At 46.1% G+C, this 22,323-nt stretch overlaps 1 protein-coding gene across 3 annotated transcripts in view; it reads left to right on the top strand.

Annotated features, from left to right (window-relative positions):
- Positions 1 to 3,618: 3,618 nt before the first annotated feature.
- The window catches only part of GNG12 (G protein subunit gamma 12), a 123,630-nt gene continuing 104,925 nt past the window's right edge, over positions 3,619 to 22,323 (top strand). Inside the window, exon 1 of one of the 3 annotated variants that reach the window (XM_057554312.1) lies at positions 3,619 to 4,035. The gene's annotated coding sequence lies outside the window, so the exon portion shown is untranslated. Of the gene's footprint in view, positions 4,060 to 22,323 lie in introns of all 3 variants that reach the window. The other 2 variants (XM_057554306.1, XM_057554296.1) reach the window with 2 other exon arrangements.

The following is a 22,323-nucleotide window of genomic DNA, read 5'->3' as shown; positions in this document are numbered from 1 at the left end:
CCCCCTGTTCAGGTGACACACCTGTTCCCGAGTTGCTGGGAATATTGGTTCCTGACCACTCACAGCTGTGTCCATCAGTGGGCCTTACCCTTAGTGAACTGCTTTGCCCAATGAGACATCTCTTCCCAGGAATACAGGATATGGAGATACAAAGGTCCGATACACTGGACTCAATATGGTCCATTTCTGAAGATCCACCTACCGCCAGTCCCCCCTGGACTGCGGGTCCAGCTGTAACCGTGGTGAGAGGCATCCTTGTCCTCTGCCCTATCCTGCCTGCCTTGCTTCCTTACAGGTTTATCTTTTTAACCACTCGCCAATAAGTCTTCTTCATGCAAGGCATGTTTCCAGGTAACTCAGTCTAAGATACCACCCAAATTCACACTTGTGTGTATCATTCAGTGTCAGAATTGAGAAGAAAACCCAGGTTTTCTGCCCCATCATTTGTTAACCTAAGCCATTCTCAACTGCTATACCTCTTCCTGTGGCTAAAGCTCTTTATGTATGACTTGACATGACCCATCCTTCTACAAGGTGGGCTCCCAAGGTGTGGGATGCTGACCACCAGTGTATTATACAAGACGATTTTGGTAGTACTTTGCGCTGGCTTTTACTTTAATAGTTGTTATCTTAGCTTGGGATTCTCCAGAAGCCGACCCTGAGATAAGAACTTAAGTGAGGTCTTCCCTGGTGGCGCAGTGGTTAAGAATCTGCCTGCCAATGCAGGGGACACAGGTTCGAGCCCTGATCCGGGAATATCCCACATACCGCGGAGCAACTAAACCCGTGCACCACAACTACTGGGCCTGCACTCTAGAGCCCGCGAGCCACAGCTACTGAGGCCTGTGCACCTAGAGCCCGTGCTCTGCAACAGGAGAAGCCACTGCAGTGAGAAGCCCACGCACTACAACAAAGAGCAGCCCCTGCTCATCGCAAAGCCCGCGCGCAGCAACAAAGACCCAACGCAGCCCAAAATAAATAAATAAATTTATTTTTTAAAAAAAGCGAAAATGACTTATTAGCATCCAGGCCTATATCGTTGTGGTGCAGCCTGTAAAGTCACACACGTGTGTAGTCACACATGTCCCCATACTTGGTTTAATAGTCTGTTGCCATCTTGAAATTCTTAATGATTTATGAGCATTTTTATATCTTGTATCAGGCTCTGCAAATTATATAGTTGGTCCTGATTAGGATGTGTTCTTAGGTGGGGGAGTGGGAAGTAGGTCCCGGAAGGGTAAGAAGGACAAGCAAGAATGTGGCATCAGGTCCCACAGAAGTGGGGAGAGAATTTGGCTCAATCTCGTAGGGAGCCCTGTAGACAGTGGAGATTCACCCTGAAGTTGTTCCAACTGAGAGCAAAGGAACTGGCGTATTTATATGGCCATAGTCACTGGTCCTGGTTAAAGGTTGAAGCGGGGATGGGGGAACATCCATTCCCAGGTACTTCCAGCTGCCCTGTGAGCCAGCAAAGTAAATCCTGCAGCTGAGGGTGGTGTTCTGACAATGAGATGCAGGTGCCAGGATCAGGTGATGGGAATGAATGCACACCTGGAGCCAGTGTGCACGAAACTGGAGAAGGATCAGAGGGGATACGGCAGAACACTGACAGCAACTGCTGGTGTTAAGCATCTACTTTGATGTGATCTAGAGTAAGAGACTGATGCTAGCTCATCAAAGTCATGATTTCACAGGTGAGATTACTAACAGCAAGCATCCTATGTGTAAGAAATAACAAAAGTAAGTCAATCAAAAATATAAATTAAAAAAATCATATAGGAGGCACAGTCATATGTAGATGAAATGTGAATGACTGAAGTTTGGACACAGCAGAGCAGAAAGAATGACTGGATGGAGGGTCATGGGTAAAAGCACACAGTCTGGAGCCAGACCCCTTGGGTTGAATTCTGGCTTTGCCACTTTTGGACTGCATGGCTTAACCTCTCTGAGCCTACCTGCTAGGGTTGTTAGGAGGATTAATAGAGTTAATATATGTTAAGCACTTAAAGCAACATCTGCCATGAAGGTGTTAGCTCTTATTATTCTTGCCTTGCTCCTAACTAGATCACTGCATCTCAAACTATCTGTGGGATTTTATTTTCAATCTGTTGCAGGCTGATGCTTTTATCCAACATGATAAATACAAAATGGATAACGAGAAAAATGAAAGAAACATACAGAATACAAGGCCATATTTTTAGTTATTAAGTTCAACAGGCAGAAAATTACTCAAATTGCTATAAAAGTTTTTACATGCTCACCTTCAATTTCTGTGCTTATCCCATTACAGATGGGTAACAGTTCCCAGATGGTCATTGTTCGGTGGACCACACTTTGAATAGCACTAAATTAGAAAAGCTTCAATGAACCCCTTCAATTCTTGGTGCCTCAGTTTCCAGATGAGAATTACACACATGAAAGCATTTACTAGACGATAAAGGGCTCCAGAAGTGGAAATCAGTGGTAGGGCTTTAGGAGTCGATTCTGTAGTCTGTGGCCAAAAGATACAAACTCCAGTGTATGATGGTCTCAGTCCCAGATGGCATCAGGCTGCTCTGTTTAGAGTATTCCTGCAACTGTCAGTGTCTGTGAATCAGTCAAGCCTTTCCTGCCACTGTACCAAGCGGGGAATAAAGAGCTCCCCTGGCAGCCTGTGGCTTGCACACCAACAGCTACCGCCATCCACAGGTTGCAAGAATCACAGTCCTGGGGCAAAGCATCCAACCACAGATTTCCTATACCCGCAGTACCCCTTCTGCAGCCTGGTCAAAAGATTTCACCGAGAATGATACTTGAGCAGGGGTCAGGAGGGAAGAAAGAGTGAAGATAATGTCCTCACTGCAATCCTTGGCTCCTGGCTTCCCTAGGCCTCACTTCTCCTCAGTTGGTGAAACTCAACTCACAGACATCCTTCACCAACGCTTTAAGACTCCATTTCAAGTCTGGACTCTGCCCACACTGGTTTTAAGTGAGCTACTTTGGCCTTCTCTTCTCTTTTATCTCCACCCTGTCAAACAAGAACGCAGATACCTAGGAACCTGCAAGAAGTCCGCTGAGTGGTGAGATTTCTGCACACCCAACTTTTTGACTCTTTCTGGACTCTTTCTGGACTTTTTGAGGGTGAGTCCCCCATCTGATTCATCTTTGTGTCTCTCCAATCACCATTATTGCAATGCTTGGCACACAGCAGGTGCTCAATGGGCGTTCGTTGAATGGCTGTATATACGAATAGTCAGAAGTCTGTGGAAACAGAAGTGGCTTTTCAAACTACCCCACCCTGAATCCATTCATTAAGCAGAACTCTACCAGGTACTGGGCGTTCGGAAACACAAATCTCACGGCGAGAGATGGAGGGGAAGCGCCTGATGAGTGGATGTACTAAAAATTCAACAATCCGCAGTTATAGCTCCATTTTCTGGAAAGCAAAATCTCTCTGTGGCCCCAGGGCCCTTTAAATTTTACTGTGACTGTTTTCTTAAGAAATTCCTGGAGCAGAGCCTAACTTTTGTGTAGGGGGTTGGCGGCGTGCATATTGGCGGCCTAAGGGACGTCTGCCTTAAGAGTTGCCGAGCGTTCGAGCGTTCGCACGCGAAGGAAACTTCTCAGGAGTCAGAGCGGCCCGGTGGAGGGCTGTGAAGTGGGGTGGCCCGAGAATCCTTGAACTTCCAAGGATTCGGGGAAGTCGGGGAAGGGAAACTGGGGGTGGCCAAGGCGGCCAGACGTTTGCAGGACTTCAACGCTCCCGACTTCTCCCCTCTGCCGGCCCAGACCTGACACGGGTTCGGCGGCCGAACCAGGGAACAGCCAGGGCGTCTGGGCAGGAGGGAGGAGGGCCGGGCCGGGAGGAAGGAGTCCGGGGCTGCCGCCGCCCCGCCCGTCGGGCTGTCCGCCCCGCCTACCCGAGCGAGGCGGAGCCGGCGCCCGCCCGGAGGAGCAGGAGGAGGAGGAGGAGAGGTCGGAGTCGTCTCCAGGAGCCCTTAGAGACAGAGTCCCCGGCAGCGGCGGTGACGGCAGGGGCAGCGCACCGGCAGGCGAGTGAGCACCGAGCGGCGGGCGCAGGTGGCGAGTCCGGTCCCGGAGGGGACAGGGGCGCATCGCGGGGCGTCGGCTGGCCAGTTCGGGAGCCGTCTCCGACTTCCCGGTGCTGGGAAGCGAGATGGAGGGAGGGAACGGAGGAAGGAAGGAAGGAGGAAAGAGTGTCCCGGAGGGCGGGGACTGGTCGGGGCACTAGGCGCCGGAGACCGGGATGGGGGAGGGAGGGCAAGGGACGCCGAGACCCGGAGACAGACGGCGCTCTCGCCCTCGACGGGCGGCGGTCGGAGGGTGCAGGAAGCCAGGGGCCCTGCGGGGCCAGGGCTGGGGATGCGGCCCCCGGGACGAGGGCGGGAGTGGGAGGAGAGGTCTCCCAGCTCGCTCGCTTGCTTCCTGGTCTGCCCGCGGCCGTGCGCCCAGCACCAGGATGGGGCTGGGAGGCTCCGGCGTTCCCCGCTCGTGCTTGCGGTGGTGCCAGGTTCGGGAGGAGGCCGGACAACTGGGGGAGACCGGGGCGCCACGCCCCTCTTCCCTACTTTCTTCCGTTCTTTCTGGGGACTAGGCGGCGTGTGCGCAGACCTGGAACCCGCTCGGCGCTGGGGGTCTGGCGGGGAAATAGCGGGTCACAGCGAGGACTCAGATCACACATCCCGCGAGGGACCCCCGAGCAGTGAGTGGCCCGGAGACTGTATTTGCAGATGGTATGAGGAGGTCAAGACTCAGACGTGAGGCTTGCGTGATTTTTTAAAAAGTATTGCCCCGACACTTACTGCGTGGATCAGAGTGACTTTCTTTTTTTTTAAATTTTAACTAGGGCATATCAGTTAAAGCTAATTTTAAAACGCTGTCACTGAAGTCGCCCGACACTCACTTGTCCCTCGCCTTCTGTTTATGTCTTGTAAACTTGACTTAAACCATTCATAACTTTGGAAAAGGACCCCGTGATTCTCGTTAAAACCCCGCCGTGGAGTGAAACTTTGGGCAACTAGAAATCTGAGTGAAGGAACTGCCAAGGCCTGTCATCTTGTGGTCACCCCTGTCCGGGCGAGGTTGTATACAAACAAGTGCACAGAGAAGGAAATGGCCAAAAACCGGCGAGAAGGGAGGTCCCCCGCGCCCACGTGTCAGGGCACGTTTAATGGCTGCTCTGAGTGGAAACAAACCGGGATGTATTAGACCTTGTGGAGTTGGGCAGACTTCACATGATTAGCTTCCTTCCCATCAGTTGTTTCCTCCCCCGCCCCCCTACTGTCTTTGTGGACACTTTATATTTCCTGGGGCTGTTGTAGCTTCGTCTGAATAGACTGTCTATAAGGAATCTTTTGGACCTTGTCAGAGGTAGGAACTGTGTCTGTGTGTTCTCTACTTTAAAAGCCGAGTTTGGCTTTGTTTTGAAAGTGCGAGTCACCACACTGCACCATTGCTGGTGCTTCTCAGCCCTGCGTGTAAATTATCGCAGGATGGCGGCCCTCACCTAGGAGAACCAGGAAGGCCGGCAGCGCTAGAGTGACGGGGTTGCGTTTAACTGTTGCCAAAACAGTCACATTCAAGTAAGGAGCTGTTTTGATTCTTTAAAAAAAAAAAAAACCAAAGTGTATGTGTCAGCAAGACCTTTTTTCAGTAAACAAACATGTGATTCACACATAATTTTTTAAAGTAATCAAACGTTTTACAGAGACTTCAGTGATAAAAGGACTTTGGGATCAACCGTTCAGTTTCTTTGCCTTCTCTAACGGTAAACTAACATCATAAAACCCTGGTTTAAGTCCAAAAAATGCTGAACAATCTAAGGGCTGCGTCTTTAGGCCTTATTAAAAAAAAAAAATGCAGTTGTATTTTTACTGTTTTTAACCCAGGTAATTCAGGAAGGTGTTGAATCTGGACAGCATTTAGATTTGTGTAGAAATACATAAAAATGTGGATCTGTGTTTCACAAGAAACCGGAAAGATTAATACTATAAAAATTTTCAGTGTCGCAAGCTCCAGTCTCATTTGAAAGCCTCGCTCTCTAACAATGAGATTTGCGGTGTCGAGCTTACGTTGTCACTTGTTGAAGGACGTGGGTGGTCATCATGTTGTGACAGCAAAAAGCTGCTTAGTCGAAACACTTGAAGAAATGGCTAGCTAATATCAGATTAGTTTTGTTTACCTCTTTCTGAGAGAAGAAAATTTCAAATTTGGAATTATGTCATTTATTGTGTTGGATTTTTATTGGGTTTTTTTTTTAAGTTTTATATGTCAGCTTAAGCTTAATTTAGGGAGGCAAGTTGTGGAAGTCAAATTTTTCTGGAGTCTGATTTGGAAGAGAAGCAGCTTAACAGTGGTTTGAGGTATGGTTTTGGTGTTGGACAGATGTGGTTGGGAATATTAGTTATTTAACCGTTTTCAGTCTGATTTGTAAAATGAGGATGATAGTGGTCTCTGTCTTGAGGGTTTTTGTGAAAGTATATGAAACAGTCTTTGGAAAACATTTTGCACCTAATACACAGATAATGTTCAGAATTATTAGATATTTTATCTACTGACCAGCAGCCGGCTATCGGATAAATTAAAAGATGGCAGTTTGAACCTTCTGGAAACACTGGATAGAGCAAATAAATCAGGTAAAGAAGGTACCTGATTTTACAGATAGATGGATAGATAGGTAGGTAGATAGATAGGTAGATAGAATAGGTAGATAGGTAGGTAGATAGATAAAGCTTCTGGAATGCTAGAGCAATTAAAGTCCAAAGAAGTTACCTGGTTTTATAGATATATAGAGCAAGATGTCTATCCATCTATCTGTCTAAAATATCTAAAATATTTGTTTACATATGTGTGTCATGTTTCTACCACAGCAGTATGAATAATTATGATTACTGGAGTAACAGTTCTAATGTGCTTTTAGTGTGAAGTTATAGTTGTATAATATTTTTAGAGCCAGGCAATCATTTCATTACTCATATTTTAAATTTGAAGAGAATTTATATTTAAAATAGTCATGCTTATTAGCCCTGGGTAGGACATAAAACAGAAACAGAAATATTTGTCTTTTACCTAGTATGATTTTTAATTAAAGTATGAAAAAAATGTGACCTGGAGTATACAGTTATTTTTCACGTACTGATGTCCAGTGCTAACAGATAAGCCTCAAGAAGTGTTTAGGGGGACTTCCCTGGTGGTGCAGTGGTTAAGAATCCGCCTGCCAATGCAGGAGACATGGGTTCGAGCCCTGGTCCAGAAAGATCCCACATGCCGCGGAGCAGTGAAGTCCGTGAGCCACAACTACTGAGCCCGCTGCCTGGAGCCCATGCTCCGCAACAAGAGAAGCCACTGCAATGAGAAGCCCGCACACGGCAACGAAGAGCAGCCCCCACTCGCGCAACTAGAGAAAGCCCGCGCGCAGCAACGGAGACCCAAAAATAAATAAATAAATGAATAAATATATTTTTTTAAAGTGTTTAGGAAAGGATCAGCGGCATTTCATAAACGTTTTGTAAAAGCGTTGTGACTGATGGTAAACTTTTGTGAGACTGGGTGTTCCGTTAATTCAGGGAATCTACTCATCATGTCATTAACTCATGTGCAAAATTTAAAAAACGCTTCCATCTTGAAAACAAACCCTTTTCAGTGTCTGTTGTTTTCTTAATGCATGTCAGGTGCATAGGATTGGGCCAATTGGAATCGTGGCTTGTGCCACAGATGACTTCTCGTTTACTAATTGTTCCGCAGGGACTCAGATCATGCTTATAATATTTTTAAATAACTGTAAAGGGTACAGTATTATTATGAATCATTTCTTGCCTATGACATTATACTCTGAAGCAGCGGAGGACTCGATTGAATAAATTATTGATTCTTTTCTGTCTTAGAACATCATAGCATAGTGATGGATTCCAGGCTCATGCTTCTAGGTGTGTAGTGTGTGGGCAAGTTACTTAATACCTCTGTGCTTCAATGAGGTGTTGGGAGGGATAAATGAGTTAAATCTCTCCAAAGCATTTAGAACAGTGCCTGACACATAGTCTATGCTCAACAAATATTAACATTAAATTATTACTTACTAAAATTTTCTAAATGTTATAAGCATACATTATTTTTGTAACAGGAAAACAACTATATGAAATTTTAATGGTTCCCCCAAATCTAAAAAGGTTCAGTAATTTATATAGTCCTGTCAAGCAGTGCTTAAGAAGTAAGAGAATACAATCAGGCAATTGTCATTGTGTCTTTTAAACATGAAATGGAGTGCAGTGTTAATTTGTTCAACAAATTAATTCTCCTAGATCTCAGTCCCATTTTCCTTTCTTATTAGAACCTTGAAAAAAAAATCGATAATCCATGAAGTCCACCTTAGGATAGGTTAAGTAGGGGAAGGGTGGTTGCCCAGTTACAGTGCATTATTACGCTTACAACTAATTTAAAACAAGTTTATGCATAGAGAAGAAAGTACAGAGAAATGGATGGTGGGATTGTGGCGCTTCTCCCCATATTTTCGCCGATGAGCATGTATAAAAAATAAAAGATAATCCATTTGTGTAACAATTACTCAGTAAAACCTGGTTTATTAGCTACAAATAGCAGGATTTTGGTTTTGTTTTAGAAAAACCACCAGCTTGCATAGCAATCGAAGGTCCTTGAGTTACACGTGAGAATTATTTAGCAGTGAAAGAGAGGCCCTTTTGGAAGTTTGCAGGTTTATCTCCTTAAGAGATGTTTGAAATTTGGGTTTGCCTGCAGACGCGGTTCACCAACCTTGACTTTATGGAAACTGTCACTTCCCAGATCCGTCATGTCCCAGCCCTGCACTGAGGAGCTGTGTGTACACAGCACCTACCACGTGTCAGAGGCCTCTAAGACAGTCACGAAGAAGACATACCTGCCATTAGTTTAATGGGAGAGTTCAATAGGTAAAAGAATATACCTTCAATCATGCGACTCCATTTACGGAGCTGTTCTACATCCTAGGCCCCAGTCTAACCCCTTTATGTTTATGATCTTGCCCAGTCCTCACAGCAGCCCAGGTGAGAAACCTGAGGCTCCCTAAGCGGCAAGACGAGGATGTGACCCAGAGTTGTTCTGACTCCATGTACTGCGCACTAAGAGCTCTGCCAGGAGCTGCAATGGAGGTGCTTCCAGCTAAAAGTGCTTCCTTATGGAGGAAGTTTCGTTCAGAAGCTGTAACTCAAACCAAGAGAAACAGGAGGAGAGGTCTCCTCTTAGGGGTGAGATGACCTGCCTGAGGAGTATTACCAGTGCCTTGCCATTGGGCTTATTGGGCTCCTTGCCCTCTGCAGCCATAGAAGTCGAAGCTGCCAGAATTGCCTCGGAGACCCAGCAGGCCTGAAGGGATCCGTAGCGTCGGTCTCTCCCGTGCCTGGATCCCCAAAGAGGGCCTTGAGAGGAGATGGGGGCACCAGCTAAGTCCTGCTCTAGAGCCAGCTCACAGCGACAGGCCCCGTCTCCCCACTTCTCCCTCAGGAATAAAGGGAAGAGCGGTGAGCCCGGCACTTTGGACCCAGGGCAGAGGGTGGAGGTGATTTGACCGAAGGTTACTTCTAGATGGATTATTCCATTTAGTGCCGACTCTCTTGAAAATCATTTCTAGTGTCACTTAAATGTCTGGTTTATTGTGTCAGGCTTTATTGGGTGTCGTAAAAGTGCTTAGGTGGGAGTGTCATGGTTGCCATCCCCTGACAAGGAGGGTTTTGTTTTCTCTTAATGGGTCTGCATTTTGGAGGATTGCTGTATAATAAAAACCAGGGTGTTGTAGACTGTTCAGAGACTTGATATTTTCAACTCTGCTGGAGAATTAGTAGCTCAAAGAAGGTTTTCTTTTAGGTCAGCTTTAGTGAATCAGTTGCTAAGAATCTTTTGTAATTTTTCACATTCATTGACTGTAAGCAGGTGACTTTGGGGCCAGAGGGTCAGGAGGCCTTATATTCCATTTGCTTTCTTACAGAATAGACTACCATTCCTCTTGCAGTCAGTGTCATGTAACTGACACAGGATCCCCTTGGTTGACTGAGAAGAGGAGCGTAAGTTCTGAGTTAACTTGGGTTGGTGTCATCACAAACGCTCCCCGGGTGGGCTCTGAATCAGCGGTCATCGCCGCGCTTGCGTGCCACGTAGAGAGCATTGCCTCCATCCCCAGTGGCTGTGTGCAAACCCACATGAGCCCGTGGGGGTGGAATCTTAACTTTACCCATGTTGGATACTCAGGCTCTTACTTAGATACAGATGCTACCAGCCAAGATGTCCCTCAGCACTGGACATTAAACTTTAGCCCTGGAGCCCTTTGACTAAGAGCCCTTTGACTAAGATCCCAAGTTTGCAGTGACCTCACTGGAGCCCTTTGACTAAGATCCCAAGCTTGCAGTGACCTCAAAGTTTGCCTGCTTTTCAGAGACAAATGATTGCAGTTCAGCTCTCAGTGTGAGCTAAACAAATCTAAGGATGGAAAGAGGAATCAAGATCCAAAAGCTGCTTGGACTTTATCGAGGCGTAGTGAGGACTTTATTGATATGAAACCATCACACCAGGTTTATTCAACCAGAACCTCAGGCAGATTGGGAAAGTGTTGAAGCCAGCAGACTTGGTGCCTGTCCTGTACCTAAACTACCCAAACCTTTTGCACTGTTAGACCGTGACCTGCACATTAGACCATGAGGCTTCATGTGGGTGTGTAAGGTCATGATTGGCTGCTCAGACAGGTTGTCAGGGGAAGGTTGAATGTCTGGCCAAGAAGCAGAAGAGTTGGATTGTGACTTCTTGACAGGGCTGCTTTGAACTCTTGTACAGATTGTTCACTGCGCAAGAGTAGCTGGCCAAGGAAGTTAAGTGGGGCTCAGATCTCTCCAAAAACTATGTGTCCTGGGCTAGAACTGCCTCTGCCAGGAGGACGAGGCACTTCATTCTGACTCCGTCAAGCCTGCAAGGCTGGGTGCACTTGGAGGGCTGGCCTTTTCATAAGTCACACAAAGGCACAATCTGGCAGCAGCAGCCCTGCCTCTCCCAGCACCTTCAGCCACAATAACCCTCAAAATGACATGAGCCGGCTGAGTCTGGCACGTAGTAGGTACTTAATAAATGCCAGTGGAATGAAGGAATACAACCACATTCTCTGTAGTGTGTGCCAGTGAAGTGGATGAGCCAGTGTTCTTTTTAATCAAAAAGGTAAAATTGATGGTATCTACTGGGACAGGCACATTCAGTGGTGCGTGTTCCCTGTGACAGGCTTCTTCCTCTTTAGTTCATCATTTCCTAAGGGGCAGGTAAAGCCCAGCACTTGAGCGGTTGTTGACGTTGTTTACTCTGAGTCCAGCACCAACAAACGTGCTCAGCATTGCCTGGTACCTGCGGGGCTCCTGCAGTGGTGCCTCCTGGGAATGGACAAAGGGATCCATGGTGTTTATTGACCAGCTGTGGGCCTTCCTCCAGGGGACAGGATGCAAAGGACACTGGCTGCAGGAGCCTTTGGAATTTACCTATGAGTGGCTGCTTCTTGTGTAGAAAGACTTTTCTAGTTTAGGGTAAGAAGTGGGGAGCCTTGTTGCTAAAGCCACTGACAACTGAGGAAGGAGGTTTGTCTGTGTCCCTTGCAGTGCTAGCTGCTGCTGTTGCTTGCATGCTTCTCTTGTAAGTTGATCCTTTAGAAAGCAGACTCTCAGAATTAACCTCCTCTTGGCTCCTCTCCTGAGGGGCAATCCGCACAGCAGGTAGGATCAGCCACGTTTAGTGGGTCAAACTGCTAAGACAGTGGTTCTATGCATAGAGGTGCTGGCTTGCACTTAGGACTTTGGCCTTCTGCTGTTTTATGGAGAGGCCGCACCTTGTGAAAAATGCCCAAAGGTGCAGAAACGTGAATGCCTTTCCCATCTAGTCTGGTTAAATGCAGCTTTCTTCAGGCAAACTCAGATTCCCAAAACAGGAATAGCAGGAGATAACAATTCCTAATAAGGATTTCCCACAGAATTTCTTTCGTTCTTTATTTTGGCTGCGTTGGGTCTTTGCTGCTGCGCGTGGGCTTTCTCTAGTTGTGGCGAGCAGGGGCTACTCTTCATTGCGGTGCGCGGGCTTCTCTTGTTGCGGAGCATGGGCTCTAGGCACACGGCCTTAAATAGTTGCAGCACGTGGGCTCAGTAGTTGCGGCTCGTGGGCTCTAGAGCACAGGCTCAGTAGTTGTGGCACATGGGCTTAGTTGCTCCGTGGCATGTGGGATCTTCCTGGACCTGGGATCGAGCCCGTGTCCCCTGCATTGGCAGGCGGATCCTTAACCATTGCGCCACCAGGGAAGTCCCTCACAGAATTTCTTGAGAGAGCAAACTTACCTGTTGCATTTACGGTATGATTTGATTTTACAAAATTCCAGGATTCTCAACTTTTCAGGAATATCTCTCTGTTGAATTAAGGAGGATATTCCGGCACATGCTTTGCCCTCTTTTTTGACATAAATATTTGATGAGCAGCATGCTTCAGCCATTACTGTCCAAATCCAGAAAGCAAATAATGCGCCTGGCATGCTGCCTGGGAGGGAATCCTCACGTTTCTGCCTTTGCCTCCCATTCACCTCCAGTTCTCTGACTTCCTCCTGCTGTAATAAATGTGAAGGGGCTCAGGGACACCCACACCCAGCAGGTGATATTGCACAGGGCAGAGACCACCTCTCCATGCACGCCTCCTGAGCTCTGGATCCAGGTTCCTCTGATTTACTGATGCCAACGTGAGAATTCACCTGCATCAACCCAGGTTTCCCAGAAGCCTCGTCAGCTTTGTTTCTTCCAAGCTGGGATTGTCCTGTTCTTCACACTCCTGTGAAAAATGGTTTATACAACCTCTCCATTTTTAAAAAATTGGTAATGTATTTATATGGTTTACCCGCATATAAAAAGGTGAACACTGAGAAATCTTGCTCCCGTCCAAGCCTTTTCCACATTCTCTACAGGCTGCAACTTGTAAATACAAGCAAATGAGGGTGTGCGTATGTGTGCATGTGTGTGTGTGTATGTGTGTGTGTGTGTGTGTGTGTGTATTTAATGCTTCCCCCTTCTTTCACAAAAAGTGGTATATTATATATACTGTTCTGTGTCTTGCTTTTTAAAATTAGCAGTCTGTCCTGGAGATCTCTATCAGCACGATCGTTTTCCATCGTGTAGATGTAGCATGGTTTATTCGACCAGTCCCCTGTGGCTGGACCTTTGAATTGTTCCCAGTCTTTCACTATTACCCACGGCGCTGCAACAAATAAAGGTGTCATCTTGCTTTTGTGTGGGTGGACCTAGAGGATTGATTCCCGGGAGCGGGACTGCTGACTCGCAGGGCCCTGTCAGCCCCTTGGGAAGGGTTGGCTCATTTTGCCCTCTGCTCAGCAGCGTGTCAGATGGCCTGTCTCCCCATAGCCCCACCGGCACGAAGGGTGTCAGCTCTTTTTATTTTTGCTAATCTCATTGATGAGAAATGGTAATTAGGGTTGGTTAAATTTTTCAAATTGTGAGTGAGTGAGAGGATTGGGGCCATTTGTGCATCTTCTCCTGTGGGCAGACCAGGCCTGCTGGTCCCCCCGTGGGCGTTTATTGACCTTTCCTCCTGAAGCTAAGCCTCTTGCCTACACCACTGTCAAAATCTCTAAAATAAAGACTTAAGAATGTGATAGCTCTTTTGGGCCCAAGGGTAGAGTGGGCTGCCAAATTGTCAGTACAAATTCGAGAGAAGTGGAAAGTAGGGTTTTATGCCAGTTGCTAATGTCTGATTTATAAATAGTTTTCAGCTAATGGTATCATTAAACTGGGGCTTCTCCAAAACCATTATGAAGATGACCTTCTAGTCTAGAATTTCTCCCTCTCAAACAAAAACAAGAGAGATTGAGAATATATAAATTCCAATGGCATTTCCTGCAAAATCTTCTAAGAAATCTAGATTTTTCCTTTCATATGCATCTCCTGAAAAGTCATACATGCCACATTTTTTTGTGTGCGTACCTGCTGACCTGCTGAATAGGGCTCCTGTTCGTCCTTTGATTTAACCATCAGAGAGCTGTCTGCTCTTATTTCCAGGGTGAAAGAAAAGAGGGAAGTAAAAGTACAAGGTAAAGAGACTGGCCAGAGTTCAGGATTCGACGAAGGGTGCAGGGTTGGAGTTCCACAGAGTCATCTTTCTTTGTGAGGTGCTCTTTCACTCAGCTCTTGGGATGCTTTTTTAATATAAAATTAATTTTCATCTTTTTAAAAATGAAATCCACTGAAAGAGAAATTTTGGTTGAGGGAAAAGATGACTGTGTGTGGCTTATTTTTTTATTTTTGGCTTTTAGAAATTCATATGAGGCAGTCCTGTATAAAGTTAACCTCCATCTCCATCAAAAAAAAAGAGAAAAAAAACAAAACAAAAAAAGCAAAACCAAGAAAACCCCAGCACCACAACAAATTCTCCTTCTCAGAGTTCCCACATTTAGCAGAGGCCCGTGAAATCTCTAGAAAGGACGCTATGATCTTCCACCCCCAGTGCTCTCTTTTGAGCTCCAAACTGTGTGGATTATTACCTTGTGAAGGTGGGTTTTCAGCTCTCTGGATGCTTTGTTTTCCTTCCAGTGCTCCTGTCGCTGTAGTGTTGAGCTCCTGCACTATAGTCTCAGCTCTGTAAGAACAGGCTCTTGGTCTGTTGTTCTAGCCCAGGACCTAGAAGGGTATCCGGCACCTTGGAGTGCTCTATCAATGGATAAATGAATGCTGCTGAGGGCAACTGCCTTCTGGACCTGGCTGGGTCTTTGTGGTCAACCATGTTGGGGACCCCATGTTAGACTGGGGCCTGGGCTGGGGGTCACGTTAGCCATTCCTTGGCCTTTAGGCAGGATGCTCCAGCCCTTGTGCACTCTCTGACGGTGTGCATGATGGCTTGAGAGCTCAGGCTTGCAGTCTGGTTCACCTGGGCAAGTCACCTGACCTCGAAGAGCCTCTGCTTTCCCATTTGCAAAATAAAGATAATGACACCATATTTCAACAGATCTAAGGTGCCATCAATTATGAGATGTGCTGTTATTCTATGAGCCACTAAGAAAGAAAAAAGAAATTGCTGCCAATTCAACTGTAGCTCCCATTAATGCTAAGAATGCATTCGTTTTCTATGGCTGCCATAACAGATTACCACAAATTTAGCCACTTAAAGCAACACACATGTGTTATCTCACAATTCTGACATCAAAAGTCATCACGGTTTTAGCTGGTTTCTCTGCTCTGGGTTTTACAAGTCCGAAATCTTATTGGGAGGTTCTGGGAAGAATCCATTTGCAGGGTCATTCAGGTTGTTGGTAGAATCCAGTTCCTTGCAGTTGTAGGATTGAGGTTCTTGCCTTGTTGATGGCTGTCAGCGGGGGGCCAACCTCAGCTCTCAAAGACCTCTCTTGGGTCCTTGCACTTGGACCCTACATCTCAGAGCCAGCAACAGCATGATGAATCCTTCTCATGCCTGGAATCTCTTTGAGGTCCCCTCTCCTCCATCCCTCTGCTTCCAGCCAGAGAGAGTTCTCTGCTTTTAGGGCTCATTTGCTTCGATCGGGCCCACCTGGATATTCCAGCCTACTCTCCCTTAATTACATCTGCAAAGTCCTTTTTGCTGTGTAACATAACATATTCATAGGTTTCAGGGATTAGGGCAGGGACACCTTTGGGGCGCCATTCTGACTACTACAGTCATCCTAGTATCAGGGATGTTAAAATGTGAACAGAATATGTTTCTTAGAATTGATTAAATACTATCTTTGGTTTAAAAATTAAAGAGCTACTAATGTATGTAAAGCATTCAGGGGGTCAATAGTAAGTGCTCAGGCATTAACTATTATTATTATAATTAATAGTATGATCATAGTGCTCATATAATACCCATCACCTTTAACTTCAGTTGAAGTTATTCTCACAGTTAGATGCACTTGACAAACACTAATTGAGAGAGTGTAGTGTGTGGGCAGTTAATTTGATGACAGTGATGGTGATAGTTACTCCTTGAGTGACATCTATGTGCCGACACGTGCTAGGACCTTTACACACTTTCTCAGGCCTTGCAGTAGCCCTCTGAGGTAGGCAGTGCTGGCTCCATTTACAGGTGGGGAAGCAGGTTCAGGGAGGTTGAATACTGCTTAGGAGCTCAGCAGTAAGAGGTGGTGGCATCTTGCTTTGAATCCAGGTCTGCTGGCTCTGCAGTCAGTGCTCTCTGGGGCACCCTGTTACCTGTCCTGGTGTCCACCAGGTGTGGGGGCTGGAGGGGGTGGCCTCCTGGAAGGGAAAGGAACACAAGGGAAGAGGCATTGCCCTGAGATGTGTCTCTCTTGTACTCAGATGTTTCTTTGCTATTAACTGTTTAGCTTATCAAGGATAAAGGTCCTCTCTCTTCATCCTTTTTTTCAGTTTTCAATAAACACAAAAATGATCTTTTTTCATTCAACAGGTATTTTATCAGTTACCTACTCTGTGAGGATACAGCTATGAACAATATTGTGATTTATAATGAGAAATATATATACGATCTTTGTATAGTTCCTGTCACAAAACTCCTGAAACCTTTGGAATTTCCCAAGTGATGAGAGCGATAAAGGTGTCTTTTGTTCTGTTATTGAGGTGACTTTGGGACCACACCTAAGGATGGGGGCTGTTTCCCTGGGACTCAACCATGTGATTAGAAGGGTGGAACTTTTGGTCCCACCCCTCAGACCTCCAGGGCAGGGAGAGGGGCTGAAGGTTGAATCAGTCACCCCTGGCCAGTGATGTAATCAGTCATAGCTATGTAATGAGGCCTCCATAAAAACTCAAAAGGACAGGGTTAGGAAAGCTTCCCTTTGATGAACAAGTGGAGTTATGGAAAAAGTGGTCCTCTCCAAGAGGGCATGGAAGCTCCGTGCCCTTTCCCTGCACCTTGCCCTCTGCATCTCTTCCATCTGGCTCTTCCTGAGTCATATCCTTTTATAATAAACCTAGTGATCTAGTAAGTATAATGTTTCTCTAAGTTCTGTGAGCCGCTCTGAGCCCTTAACCTGTGGAATCCGATGCTATCTCCAGGTAGATAATGTCAGAATTGAGTTGAATTGTAGGACACTCAGCTGGTGTCAAGAATTGCTTGGTAGTGTGGAAGCCTCCGCCACAAATTGGAATTGGTGACCAGAACACTTTTATATACTGTGTGTGACTTTCAAAGGGAGGAGAGTTAGCATTGGGGAATTTCTGCTTTTTAAACTATTTTAAGTGTAACTGGGGCAAAGGGGAAGGGAGAAGAGGAGGAGAGTGGTTTAGCAGAACCGGAGTAAAAATAGTAGCTACCTGAATGCAATACACTACTCTAAGATTGCAGTCTGCAGAATTTTCCCAAGACACAACTGCAGATTATCTTAGGCTCTTCAAATTCAGGTAGACATTCTTGAAAACCAACCTCATCATCTTGCCCTCAAAGCCTGCTTTTCTTCCTGCCTTCTTTAAGTCTGTAGACATCTCCATCCACCCAGGATGCCAAGCTCTGGACCCCTGAGTCCTCCGAAACCCCTCCCTCCTCTTACCCTCTCTCCAGCTCAGATACCCCTGGCCTCCACCATAGCCTGCCACGTCCACTTCCAAACTAGTCCACATGCCTGGTCTGCTGTCCTCTACCCCCACTGCCTCTCATCCAGATTGTCGCCGTGGCTTCCTAACTGACCTTTCCCCCGCACACTGCCACCAGGGTGATTTTTCTAAAACATGGGTTTGAATATGTCACTTCCTGTCTGGCAGCTCCCCAAAGGCATCACAGGCTAGTGGTTAAGGGTTCACACTGTACAGGTTCAAGGCTGCCTGTGCTTCTTACATGCTCTGGAATCTTGGAAGAGTTATTTAGTTGTCTTGCGCCTCAGTGTCCCCATCTCTAAAATGGGTGTAATAATAGCACCAACCTCACAGATAGGTTGTGGAATTTAAATGAGTTATATGCATGGAGCACTTAGGACAGTGCCTGGCACACAGAAAGCCCTCCATGAACATTATTAACCCACAGTCCTTGGTACCACGACTGTAGCTCACCTTCCCTACTGCTCTGCACCTCATCCTCCCACCCTCTCAGTGCCACACAAAGCTTGCTCTGCAGACAGACTCTTCGCTAATGATCAGACACTAGGTAAGTACCCACATGGAGAGAACACATTTAGACATTTTCATAGCAAGTTTTACATCTCTTGAATCTAATGAAAAATTTGGCTTGCATTTTATATTTCATTTTTCTATCAGTTCTTTTTATTGCATCTTATAAAAGTATTGGTCCATGGTGAATTAGAAATAAAACCGAAAAGCTGATCTTTCACCACGGATAGTTTGAAAAGCACTTCCCTGTTCCCACACACCCTGGCTAGTTGATTCATCCTGGCCAGATTACCCATATTCACTGTGTAGCCTTAAATCTCTCTGGATTTCTTCACACTGTTTCCTCTGCCCAGAGTTTATTACGCATTTACGCAGCACCTATAAGTGCTAGGTTCTGGGGATATAAGAGTGAGGAAGATACTGCCTCTACTTTGAGGAAGTTTCCCTCCAACTACCCAGTGAGTTCTTGCCTGTGTTTTGAAACCTAGAATAATTTTGTTCTTTCTTTCACCCATTAAGAAAACATTTATTAAATACCAGCTGTTTATGAGGCACTTGATGCATTCTGCTCCTGCCCTTAAGGACCACCAAGCTAATGGGGGGGCAGGACACGTGTGAACAGACACAAAAACAATGACAGTAGGATGGGAGGGTTAGAGAGCTATGTGAATAAAGAAGTGTGAAGTACAGAGGAGGGTGTGTCTGACTTTCCCTTGGCCGGGCAATGACTTGGGAGCTGGGATACGGTTTCACAGGTGCAATGGAGGAAGTGTCATCAAAAACTGAAGATCCAGGTCCTGAGGTCAAGCCCAGGCCCAAAGCCGAGCTCTACCACTCACTAGTCATGTGACTTTGAATGACTGATTCTCCCTCTGTCAGGCTGCTATAACAAAATACCATAGACTGAGTGGCTTACAAATGATGGAAATTTATTTCTCAGAGTCCTGGAGGCTGGAAAGTCCAAGATCAAGACACCTTGCAGGTTCAGTGTCTGATGAGAGCCCACTTCTGGGTTCATAGACAGCAGTCTTCTCACTGTGTGGGGTCTATTTTATTTTATTTTTTATTGAAGTATAGATTTACAGTATTGTGATGATTGGCTTAAGAAGGTGTAATGTACACATGCACACACACATACACACACACACACACACACACACACACACACACACAGGGGAATATTACTCAGCCATAAAAAAGAATAAAATACTGCCATTTGCAGCAAAATGGATGGAACTAGAGAATATTATATCACTTATATGGGGTCTCTTTTATAAGGGCACCAATCCCATTTATGAAGACTTCACCCTCATGACCTAATCACCTTCCAAGGCCCCACCCCCAAATACTATTACATTGGGTTTAGGATTTCAACTTGAATCTTGAGGAGACACATTCAAACCATAGCACTCTCTGAACTTCAGATTCGTCATCTGTAAAATGGGGATAGCAGTACTAGTCTACCTCACAAGACTGTTTTGAGGCTCGCCTGAAATTATTATATACATAATGTGTTTAGAACCGAGCCTGACATATACAGCTCCATAAATGTTAGATGTTATCACTCTTGCGGTTACCTTTTTTCTCCTATCCTTCCTACCCCTATCTCAGGGACATATTTAAATTTTCCCTTGTCTGGGTTTCCCGTGGCAGGCTTTTCAACCAGCACACTGATTATTGCATTGAATTGTGTAGTTTTACCTGCATATCTCTGCCTCCCCTCCAGAATGTACTGTACCTCTTGAAGCCAGTGACATTTTTTCCTCTGTCTATTGCCAGTGGCAGACAACGTCCAACTCATAGAAGACTCAATGAATATTTAGAGAATTTATATTGTATTTAAATTTGAGCACTTCTTGTCAAAAAGCTTTGTGAAGAGTCTGGTTGTTATGGACTGAATGTTTATGTCCTCCCAAAATTCGTAGGTTGAAATCCTAATCCCCGCAGTATGAGGCTATTAGGAGGAGGGGCCTTTGGGTGGTAATTAGGTCATGAGTGTGGAGCCCTCATGAATAGGATTACCGCACTTACAGAAGAAGCCCCAGAGAGCTGCCTTGCCCCTTCCGCCGTATGGGGACACAGTGAGAGGATGGCCATCTGTGAACCTGGAAGCAGGCTCTCACCAGACACTGAATCTACTGGAAACTTGATCTTGGACTTTCAGCCTCCGGAACTGTAAGAAATAAATGTTTGTCGTTTAAGACACCCAGTGTATGGCATTTTTGTTATAGCAGCCTGAATGGACTAAAACAGTGGTCAAACATTCGTTTCCACTTTGCAGATGGGGAAACTGAGGCTCTTTCTAAAGTTTCTGTTACTTGCCTAAGGTCAGGGAGCTAGTGAAGGGCAGAGGTGAGATTAGAACCCTACGTCTCTTGTTTTCCTGTTTTGTGTTGCCTTGTCAAATCCACCCTGTGAGCTGGGGGAATGTCTGGCTGCTGGCCAGACTCAGAAGCTCCTGTCACCTGGTCCCACCTGTATCAGGATGGCTGTGTAGGCAGGAACCAGGCCTGGAGAGACCTCTAGACACACCCTCTCTCCCCACCCATCTCGCTCACTGCTGCCCCAGTGGTATTTATGGGTCACACCCTTGGCAGTGAGCATCTGCCTGGAAACCTGGGGTGGAGGTGGGGGATAGAGGCGGCCTGTGGCAGGCAGGAGGCTGCTGGAGAATGGAGGAGAGAGGGAGGGCCTTGTCTAAGAGTGAGTGATTTGTAACAAGGCTACAGAGTTGAGTCAAGGAGGAGGAGCCCAGTGAAGTCAAGAGGGAGAGTTGGGAAAACTCTTATAAGGATATCCAAAGGCAGTGAAACTTTCTTAGACTTCTTCTTCCCTCCAGAAACATCTTGATGCATCTCCCTTCACACCCTCTATGAAAGGGGCACCCTTTACACTCTGCTGAGGAATACATTCTGTGCTCTAACCACTTCGACTGGGTTGTAGTCTTTATTATGGAGGCAGGGCAGAGTGGTGAATTCACAACGAGGACTCTGACCTCGAACTTTCTTGAGAAAAGTTTAAAATTTATGACTTCGTACTTTTTTTTTTATTCTTTCTTTAGGAAAAAAAAAAAAGGAAAAGAATTCTCAAAGGGAATAGGATCTAGTGGCTCAGGTAGCCTGGAGAGCAGAAGAGCCCAGGGTCATGGTTTGCAGATTTGTCTGCATATTGGGATCAGCTGGAGAGTGATTTTTTGACAGTCAGAGAGACCTGGCTGCACCCAGACCTGTGAAGTCAGCCCCGCGGGCATGGGGCCCAAGGGTGGCCATTCCTGTAAAGCTCCCAGGTGGCCCCAAGCGCACAGTGAAGGGTTGGGAGGGGTGCCCCGAGGGTGGTCTTCTTGATGCCCGAGGTAAGGCTGGTTCTCTGCAGTGCGGATGATTGACCCGAGGAGAAGCCGTGACTTGGCCGCCAGTGAGTTTTACGGCTTCTGGCTCATTTCCTCATCTAATTATGGGGTCTGGGAGCAGCCTTTGCGATAAATCCTTTCTCCGCATCAGCTCACAGAGCCCCTTCCTTGAAACACGCTGAGCTCTACCCTTGAGCTGTCTAATCCAGCTCTTCCCACTTCTGAACAAATTATTGGTGTATCCTGTTAGGTGAAAACAAAACGGAGTGTCCTTGAAGGGACAATGTCACCATTCCCATTTGGACACAGTCACCCACAGCGGAAGAGCACGGCAACTCTGGGTGCGAGAGGGCTCTCGGTCCAGGCCTCTCTCTCTGCGGCAAATCACACCACCCCATGGATAGTTTTCTGGAGAAAGGGAATCCGCTCAACTCATGTTACTCACGAGTCATGTTCAACATGTGTTACTCATGGCCAGGTTCGTCACGTGGAGCCTAGGAGCAATTTAGTGTTTTTGAGGAGCATATTGCAGGCTCTTGACTTTTGACTAGAAATGGCTTTAATGATCAACGTTCATTCTGTTTTATGTCCAGTAGCATATATTATTTTTATCAGGGATTTAGTAAAGGAAAAATTTTGAGGGAAGGTGACCTGTAAAATTCATAGAAATGATTTGTGGATTTGTTTAGCTGGATACAAATACAATTTCATTTCTAGAGAGAGGTTGTTTTGGATTGAATGTCCATTCCCCATAGATTTCCCCATTCCCCCTTGAGAGCTAGAAGCCTTCCATATGGTAATGCTTTCCAGAAGCATCGTAAAGTAAGAGTCCCTCGGGAACTTCTATGGTCACGTGCCAAATTAAAACGAAAAATAGAA

This window comes from Balaenoptera acutorostrata, chromosome 1, assembly GCF_949987535.1.
Source record: "Balaenoptera acutorostrata chromosome 1, mBalAcu1.1, whole genome shotgun sequence".
Classification (NCBI taxonomy): domain Eukaryota; kingdom Metazoa; phylum Chordata; class Mammalia; order Artiodactyla; family Balaenopteridae; genus Balaenoptera; species Balaenoptera acutorostrata.
Note: the sequence above shows the minus strand (reverse complement) of the source record. Positions and strands in the feature narration are given on the sequence as shown.